This window comes from Salvelinus sp. IW2-2015, unplaced genomic scaffold, assembly GCF_002910315.2.
Source record: "Salvelinus sp. IW2-2015 unplaced genomic scaffold, ASM291031v2 Un_scaffold2172, whole genome shotgun sequence".
Lineage (NCBI taxonomy): Eukaryota > Metazoa > Chordata > Actinopteri > Salmoniformes > Salmonidae > Salvelinus > Salvelinus sp. IW2-2015.
The window spans coordinates 73,227-82,461 of NW_019943503.1; the positions used below are offsets into that span (position 1 = coordinate 73,227).

Sequence of the window (9,235 nt, forward strand, 5' to 3'; positions counted from 1 at the left end):
GGCTGTAACTGTCTGTCTGTAGTCTCCTATCTGTGGGCTGCAGCTGTCTGTCTGTAGTCTCCTACCTGTGGGCTGTAGCTGTCTGTCTGTAGTCTCCTATCTGTGGGCTGTAGCTGTCTGTCTGTCGTCTCCTACCTATGGGCTGTAGCTGTCTGTCTGTAGTCTCCTACCTGTGGGCTGTAGTTGTTTTAGCAGGTTCCTAACAGAGGTCTTCTTCTCCTCAGTTGGAAAGCTCAGAGTCTCGAGGTCCAGCAGCTTCAGCAGAACGTTGAGCTCCGTCACCAGGACCTCCATCGCTAAGGAAAGGGTCAGAAGTTAGAGATCAGAGGTTAAAGGTCAGGGAGAGGCCAGAGGTCAATCGACCCAGCCTAAACAACCGCTAGGTGTGTGACAACTCTCTCTTTGTTACTGTCAATAAACACAGGCACGTACGCAAACCCATGCCTCTCTCTGGTCCATCTCTGCCCCCCCGTCCCCGTCCCCGTCCCCCCCGTCCCATCTCTCTAAGGGATAGGGAAAACCCAGTAAAACCCTTCCATATATCCATTACGTAGAAACATACCATCATGGTGTACACAAGCATTTCGCTACACCCGCAATAACTTCTGCTAACTATGTGTATGTGACCAATACAATGTGATGTGATTTGAAAGCCCAGTCAGCTTTTCAGGAGTATATTATTCACATGGGACTAGACCGCTCCCTGTTTTCAGAACAGAACGGAAATAAACCTTCAGCTGTCTGTCTGTCTGTCTGTCTGTCTGTCTGTCTGTCTGTCTGTCTGTCTGTCTGTCTGTCTGTCTGTCTGTCTGTCTGTCTGTCTGGCTGTCTGGCTGTCTGTCTGTCTGTCTGGCTGTCTGTCTGTCTGTCTGGCTGTCTGTCTGTCTGTCTGGCTGGCTGGCTGGCCAAAATTACATTACACCTCATCCAGAGCTATTTACCAAGAGCACATTCACCTAAGGTAGGTAAAATATCAACCAATTAATCAATCAATCAAACAACATGTTTTTGTACAACACAAGTCTAGCCCCCATGTTGTCCTCCATCTTACTTGACTCCAGCAGAGAAGCTGATGACGGGGAAGAACAGTCCATCTACGTTGAAGTTCTCGAACATGCCCTGGACTGGGTGGCCGTTGACCCGGAACGAGATACTGGGCACGCTCAGATCCAGACAGCACGACACAACATCATCAGCTTGAAGATAGGGAGAAAGATGTTTTAATTAGGGCCTGAAAAGAATTGGATTCCACTTTTTAAATTGCTAGTTAAGATTACTACAGGGGGCCTTGGTTATTCCACGTTTCAAGTTGGATCTATAACTAAAAAAAAAGGTAAGACGCGTTTTAAATTCTGGTTGGCCAACTCTGCACACCACGAAAGGCTTGCTAAGCCTTTTTCCTCAAACGCCTTAGGCTAAAAGCTCAAAAAACTAAGGGACATTCAAAAATTGCTCCTCCTAGGTTATACTTGTTAATCTGTTGGACCTTAAATTCGTATAAATGGCATGTGCATAAAGATTTGCCCCCAGGCACTTAAAAACCCTCCTAACAATGCTCTCTCCCCACCACAAAAATTTGCCAAGTCCAACATTTACAACCATTGTAAGCAACTTAAAGCGTGCCCTGCTCTATTAAGTTATTTAATGAAGCTAAATGTTAAAAAACAAAACCAAAAAAACTTAATTTCCCCCAAACAAGGCTTAAAAAAATAAGAACAATATTAAACCAGTACCTTTGAGGGGTTTGAAAAAACCAGTTCAAGGGAAAATTTTATTTTGTGCTGGTCAGAAAAACAAATGGAAACCCAAAAATGAAAGTGGTTCCTTGTTTCCAGAAAAACAAAAATCGATTTGGAAATAATTTTTTGGTTTCCCACCCCTGGTGTGGAAGCTTGAAAATTGGCAAGCGGGGCATGATAAAAAAACCAAAACATAAGGGGGCTGAAAGTGCCACCTCTAGAGAAAATAAAACGCATTAAAGACAAGGGCCGAAAGTGTTCCCGGGACAATATAAGTCTCCAAAGAAAAAGGGGCGTAATCCATTTTGGTTAAAAGAGCAGTGAGGGAGAGAAACGAGGTGTCAAAAAGAAAACCCCCAAAGATTAATGGCTCTAGACTAATATGTATTTTTAACGGTTTCAACTGTGCCAACCAAAGAGGGCTTGCTGAAAATTTATTTTGCCACATGGAGGCATGTAAAATGGTTGGGATGCACCCAAGCACGCCGAGATTTGTGAGGGCACCCTCATATGTTTATTCAAAGATTAGAAAAATGTACGTCAGGCTGTAAGAATGCGTACACAATAGAAGTGATGTGCGGGGGAGACTGTTAAGGAAGAACCAACGGCTTGGAGCTATGTCCAGTTACTATTATCCAATCTAACGAGAGAAAATGAGGTGCAGAACCATGGGGGCCAATTGTACAATTTCGAGAGAAAAAGTGTTGTTTTCGCAGTTTCTGAGGGCAGACTGAAATCCGTGCCCAATGAACATGCAAAGAGGGGCAAAACGGAAGACCAAAGCCGGGGAACAGATGGCTTGGCAGGTGGTTTGATGGAATTATTGAAGGAAAAGACTTGGGCCAATTTCAGCTTTAAAGGCACAAAAAATAAATTTGATCAAAAACCCTAGAACATTTTGGGATGTGTTGGCAAGCGGGGAGGAGAAAGGTGTGCAGATATAATGGCATGCAGCGCACCACCCACACCCCCAACCAAACAGGGGACCATGTTGTTACCTAAAAGAGGGGGTTACTCTACAAGAAATCCTGGGGAGAGAGTAGGGTGGTTAAGTGTTGGCGCTCTTAGGAGAAGGGGTCCTCTTCCCCCTGTGTAGGGCTCACTGAAGCGCAGGAGCGTACATCTCTTCCATCAGGACTCTGGAGGGGGTACTGTAAAAAAAGGGTCTGGGACTGAGGGGCTCAAGTTTTTCATAAGAGGAATTGACCCCCGAGCAAATGACCACCAGGAAGAGAGCAGAGCCCCAGAGAGGAGAGGTTTGAGGGGAATCGAAATCTCTGGGGAGCTTTAGGAGGGGATAAGGATTAACAAGACAAAGAGTGGGCGAAACCCGATAGGCCTAGCAAGGATTATTAAAGAGGGGAGGAGCGGGAACTCTTGGGAGAGAGAGAAGCAAGGTCACGGAGCCGAGTGAGGGAGTGTACCAAGCGGCGAAGAGAGAGACCTGATAAACAACGGTCACAAGTGGAGAAAAAGTCTCCTAGCGGAACAGGATCAAACAAACAAAACAAAACCTTTACAGCAGGAACAAATTGAAAAACGTGGCCTCAGGAAAGACCAAAAAGGAATACACGCTATTCCACCCCACAAGCGAATAGTATATCTCTATCGCTTCAAGGGCCAGACTAGCACGTCCCTGATTTAAATTAGGAAGCCTTATCCAAACTGACGAGGGATTGGAAGGAGGGCAGATGGGAAGCGGACAGCTTCAGTAACTTATCACTATTCTTAACATAATGTACCTATCGTTGGAACATTTTGCGACCAGGGGGGCATCATTTCAGGAAATTCCATAAGGCTAAAAAAATGCAGGTACGAGCGTGTAGATGGCAATAGGGAGAAAGGCTCCATAGACAGACTTCCTAGAGAACAGATACAAAGAGAGAACGGATTCCAAAACAGGCGAGCCGAGAACTCTGCTATCATGGAGGCAAGGACCTCCAAGAATCAATAGAGTACTCCATTGTACAAAGCAATGTCCACCATCTTTGCCCAACAATTAAACGCATGTTTTACCAGTGATATGTATGATTAATATTATACCATCCCTGCACCTTGTTGTTATATCTGTAACAAAAACCAAATTACCACTTTTATGGCGGCCAAGAATGAGGTTTTTGGGGTGAGGGGACAATAGGCATCCTTGCAGATAATTTTTTCATTACCAGACAAACAGGCATGTAACCCACCTCAGAGGGGTGTTTGAAGTTGCCAACAGAGGGTTCAAAAACTTTCATTTTCTATTGCAAAAGACCAAAGGGGCAGTAGAAAAAAAGGCAATGGTGGGCTTCAAATCCGGAGTTCCCTTTCAACTCTCAGGCAAGTAAAACTGAATTAAAACTTGCCAAAAAGTCCCACAATTTGGGTGGACCAAATTATGGAAACACTTCTACCAGGTTCTAGCAATACAAGACTACTAGCGTGAAATAAAATGTGAGGCCTGACTGGGGCTTTCCAAAATCAACATCCGTGAAAACAACAACATCTAATAACCCAGGCTTCCTTTCCGAGTGGTTGAGTTCTAGGTCACAGTGGAAGGCCGAATCATTTCTTGTAAGTATCACTGCGTCCGGCCCAAAGAGTGGGGGTATTTGACAAGTGGTTTCCTGCCATACGGAATGACAAGAGATACAAAAGGATTTTTACGCTTTCCCCCCTCTAAATAGAGATCGTACAAAGCGCCCGGACAGATCTCGGCAAAATATGGTATTGTGTGTCGCGATACAGCCTAAGGCTTGAGGAAAATCCATATGGGAGGCAAATACGTAAATATTATATGTGGGATACAACCAATTAAGCTAGTGACCATGGTTACTCTTTTTAACTGCGTGTCTATCGGGGCACCATTGTGGGTCACCTCTGACTGTTACATGCACCACTATGGGTAAAAATGAATTAAAAAAAGAAAAATGGGACAGTGTTGAAACGATAGAGATGTTTAAAGGCATGGCAGTTTTCCACTTTGCCAACGGATTTCCTTACTAGGGCGTGAAAAAATCTAAAGAACTAACCCAAAAAAGATTCAGCGTCTACGGGGGCAAAGAGAGAAGACCATCACCCACCTCACTGCTGGGCATCTCTGGGTGTTCAGGACCCCAGAGAAAGCTACCAGGGGGGAAACGGGAGTTTTTTAGAATGGGGAGAAAGTCCCGAGTGACCGTGTGCTTCCTGGGGCCCAGACCGAGCCAAAAGGGGGTTGTGAGCCAGACGGGACCTCATGGGACTGGTTGGTCTTGAAATACATCCAAGGTGGGGGAGCTGGTTCCCATTGTTCGCATAGTCCGCGCTGGTATATTAAGAACCCATTAACATCCGCTTGGGACGCCTTGAAGGTAAGGTGTCATCAAATTGAACAAAAATTGGACAAATTTTGAAAAAAATTCCAAAAGAAGCCTAAGGGTAACCGAAAAATAAGTCTAGCGGTTGCGCACGACTCAAATTTGTCTTTACTTGCCTCATGCACACAAGCAAATGGTATAGATTAACATTTGAGCGCGCAATTCTGATAATGTCTTCAGCGGATTATATTGATACGTGTAGGCTGGTTACATTGGTGAGTTCGCACGATTGTCCTTCAAATTCACCGCTCACATCGAGCCCCTGACTCCCTGAACAGTTTACACCCTAGAACTCTAAAACATCATTGTAACATGTTGTTTCTTCCGCTGACTTTGTTTTGAAATACCCTTACTGGGTTTACGATTCTATACTTATAACTATAGGTTTCCACTATAAGAATATCTACGTGCTCTCCCCATTTTTCACATGTAATGACCACCCTCCCGGGGCATCCGCACTGGATTATAGAAGTTTAATAGGGCTGTATATCCAGAAGCTCGGATCGAATGTAAGGTCACATGAATTATCAAGCAAAGCTGCTTTGGGGTTCCAATACGTCAATTACGCAAGATATGGACATCACATTCAAGTTGTCAATTTGGTATTTTTTCCCATTTGAATTCGTTCATGGGGACCTTTTGGCAAGTCTGGTGGGTATAAGTATAAGAGACATGGGAAATGAACACAGTTTCATTTTGCAACAATAACCAGGTGTCCAAAAGAAATTGAGTGGCCTATACTAGTCAACATTTTTCAAAACAAATAGCGCCATACAAAACACAGCATAAAACACCTAATTCAACCCACAACCCCAAAGAATTCACGCGCTTGCTCCGTGATAATCAAAACTCCTCTTCTATCTGTGTAATAACACGCGCGTCAAGAAAAACCACAGGCAACGTACAGCGAGGTACACCTCGTTACCGCCTTCAAATCCGCCTATCCGGGCTCCAAGACCTACATGCACCCCACCGTCCCCAAGTACCCTCGTGCGCCGCACCCCGATCCACAAGAGTCATCTCTCATAAAGAGCGGAAAGGTGCAAACCCCAAGTATTATCTGAATCTCGCGGTTACCATAAAAGTTTTATACACACTACACAAGTCCGCATATTATCTAATAACAGCCTCTAGATCACCACAATACAATCTCTGGCGTCTAACCAACAAAAGCATATTCGAGCGTATAAACACCATCGCTATAATGACGTCTTACCTGCAGCTCCAACAATGTAAAGAGTGGGATAGTGACCATGACCAAGAAACAAAATAAGATAGAATTGAATATTTACTTATGCTCCCACCTCATCCTGCTTCTTCCGCGAATTTATTCTAGTGGTTATTCACCCAATCTATGGCCATTGTAAGAGTCCACCAGCCTCCTGTTTCAGAACATTGATACTGCATACACTTAAAGCGCTTCAGCTGAACCTGCCTCTCTCGTTTCTCGTGGGTCCTGTCGCGGTCTGTACTGTCTGGTCTAGTCTGTCCGTCTGTCTGGCTGTCTGTACTGTCAGTCGTGTCTGTCTGTCCTGGCTGTCTGCTGTCTGTCTGGCTTCTTGGCTGTCGTGGAAAGCTGCGAGTTCTGTGTGTGTAGAAGTGTGCGCTGCGTGTTCTTTTTCTCCAACTTGCTGTCCTCTCTCTGTCTCCCCACTCTCTTCTGGTCTCCCACTCGTTCGGTAACCTAACCGCGTGACAGATCCCGATGCCCATCTCCATACCCACAACTGCTAGCTCTGTGCCCCGGCACTTTTGTCTTTCTCGTGGAACCCAACCGCACAAGGCTTTCCAAAACCCGGGTCATAAAGCCCAGCCGCAGCCAAGCGAGGATCGACAGAACGCACATGCGCGAGTTGTACCAGAACTTAAGCAGAATGTATTTCCCTGCTTGGCCGGAGACGAAACCTTGCGCCCATTGTAAAGCTAAGGCCACGCCGCTGGAGAGACCCAACATTGTGCGTCCCGTCCCCCACCACGCCCTCCTCTCCCCCGGAACACCTGCGATCTCCGGTGGCTGGGCCTTCTCTCCTCCTTGCATAAATCGCAGAGATGAACGGTCTCTGGGTGCTTCTCCCTCTCCTAAAGAATATCCAGGAAAAATCTGCGGGGTGTGGCCACCTCTCAGCCTCAGCCCCTCACTGCGCCGCATGCAGTGGGTCCTCTAATGGTTCTAATTGCCCTATCCTCCATCCTGCCCGCCCATCCTCCGCGGGATGGACTCCGCGTCTAGCACTACTTCTTCTTCTTCCTCTGGACAGGGTCTCCCTCAGCTATGGATTTTTGCTTCCTCTCTCTTCCCTCGTCGCCCCATAATTACTATGGAATACATCCTATCTCCTTCATTTCCTCCTCTTCTTTATGTCTCCTCCTCCTCGCGTCCTTTATAAATCTTTAAGTATCTCACTCCTCCTACGTGTTTCATTCCTCTCGGTCGATAATTCTTTCAACTAATGATTTCTTCCTCTTCACTTGCCACGTCAGTTGGTGCCCCTCTCATATGGCGTGTTCATCTTATTACTAAGCTCCCGCTGCTCACCATTGTATGGTGGTCTGCCTCTGCCTTCCCCTGGTCTACGCTGATAGAGAGTCACTCCCCTTTATTCAGTCATAAACTCTCAAAATGCTCTTGAAAATCTAGGCTGGCTTTGATCCCCTAAATATGGATCGAGTGGCCCCCTCTTTCCTGTCCATTCCTTTAAAATCGTTAAAACATAAGGTGCAAACACCTAACTCCATCTAGGATTCCTACAAGTTCATCACTCTGATCCTCTTTCGTCCCTTCTATGTCGCGATATGGCTTCCGCTGGGCCCCTGGGCATTGAAACCAAGAGGCAAATGTTACTTTCCACATCATCCTATGGTCTCTCCTCTATTCTTCCCTCTTTATCTTTACCTAGATTGTTTAATCACTCTAACCTATTCCGCTCTCCTCAATATGAGAGTCATCACATCATAACTCAACATCTTTTTCGCGTTATAGTTGCCTCCTCCTCATACATTCACCTCTAATCATAATGGAAGTCGTTCTTGCTCGTCATCCTATCTCATTCTCCTATGAGTTCTCCCTCAAGGTTCTTAAACATTAATTTAATGGTTTTTACTTGGAGGTATGTCTACAAATTCGCCCTCTCAGACCTAATGGTGTCAACCGTACTTCTTCCCATCTGGCTCTCAACATTGGCGTGCCATGCGTCGACAACCTTATCCTGAAAGTCGCTCCTCACGTCTCTGGTGCCCTCGTGCCCTAATAGGTAGCTCTCCGTACTCATCCCAACGTCCATAATCTCCACCGTCCCCAAAATCTCATATCCCTCTCACTATATGAGAGTATTCTCCTACTCATCCTCCATCCCCCATGGTCTTCTCTCTCATTCCCTCTCATCTATGGTCTCCCTCTGTCTCGGTGCCCTCGTCTGCCACACTCTGCGGCTATGGGACTCCTACTGCCCTCCCTGACTCTAGCCACGTATGTGTCTCCCTCCCGTATGCCCTTCTTGCATCATATAGTCTCGCTCTCGTCCCAAAGATGGGTCTCCACCTCATCGTAACTCCTCTACTTCACCTCTCTACCCTACGGATCTACCCATCGTACTACTCTCTTCCGTCTCCTATTGGCGCTCTCCTCTCTCCCCCTCTCCTAAATGGTCTCTCCTCTTTTATCCCTACGTCTATGTAGCCATCACTCTCTTCATCCCAATCCTCCATAATGTCTCTCGTCTCTTCCCTACTCCAATATTGTATACCTGCTACCTCGTTCCCCTATCTCACCGTGATGGTTCTCCTCCTCTTACCTTTCTCACCTATGGTTATCTCCTCTATCTTCACTCTCCCTCTCTCTATGGCGTATCTCACTACTCATATCACCTTCATCACTGATGGTCTCCTCTCGCTCTCGTCTTCCGTATCTGAGTCTATCCCTCTCTTCCACTCTATTCTTCCATCTTGGATTCCTTTCTCTTCCTCTCTCCCCACTCTTCCTTATGGTCTCCTCTTCTCCCACTCTGGTCCATCGGCGTCTCTCTCTTCCCTTCTCACTTATGGTCTCCAGTCTTTCTTTCCTCCTCCTATGGTCTCTCCTCTCTTTCCTCTTCCTCCACTACTAGAGTCTCACACATCATACACCAAACCTCTCCTATGGTCTATCTCTTCCCTTCTCCT

The 9,235-nt window shown here is 46.1% G+C and overlaps 1 pseudogene; it reads right to left on the reverse strand.

Moving 5' to 3' along the window:
* Positions 1-8,358, reverse strand: part of LOC112073168 (ryanodine receptor 1-like) — a 78,368-nt pseudogene extending 70,010 nt beyond the window's left edge.
* Positions 8,359-9,235: the final 877 nt, after the last annotated feature.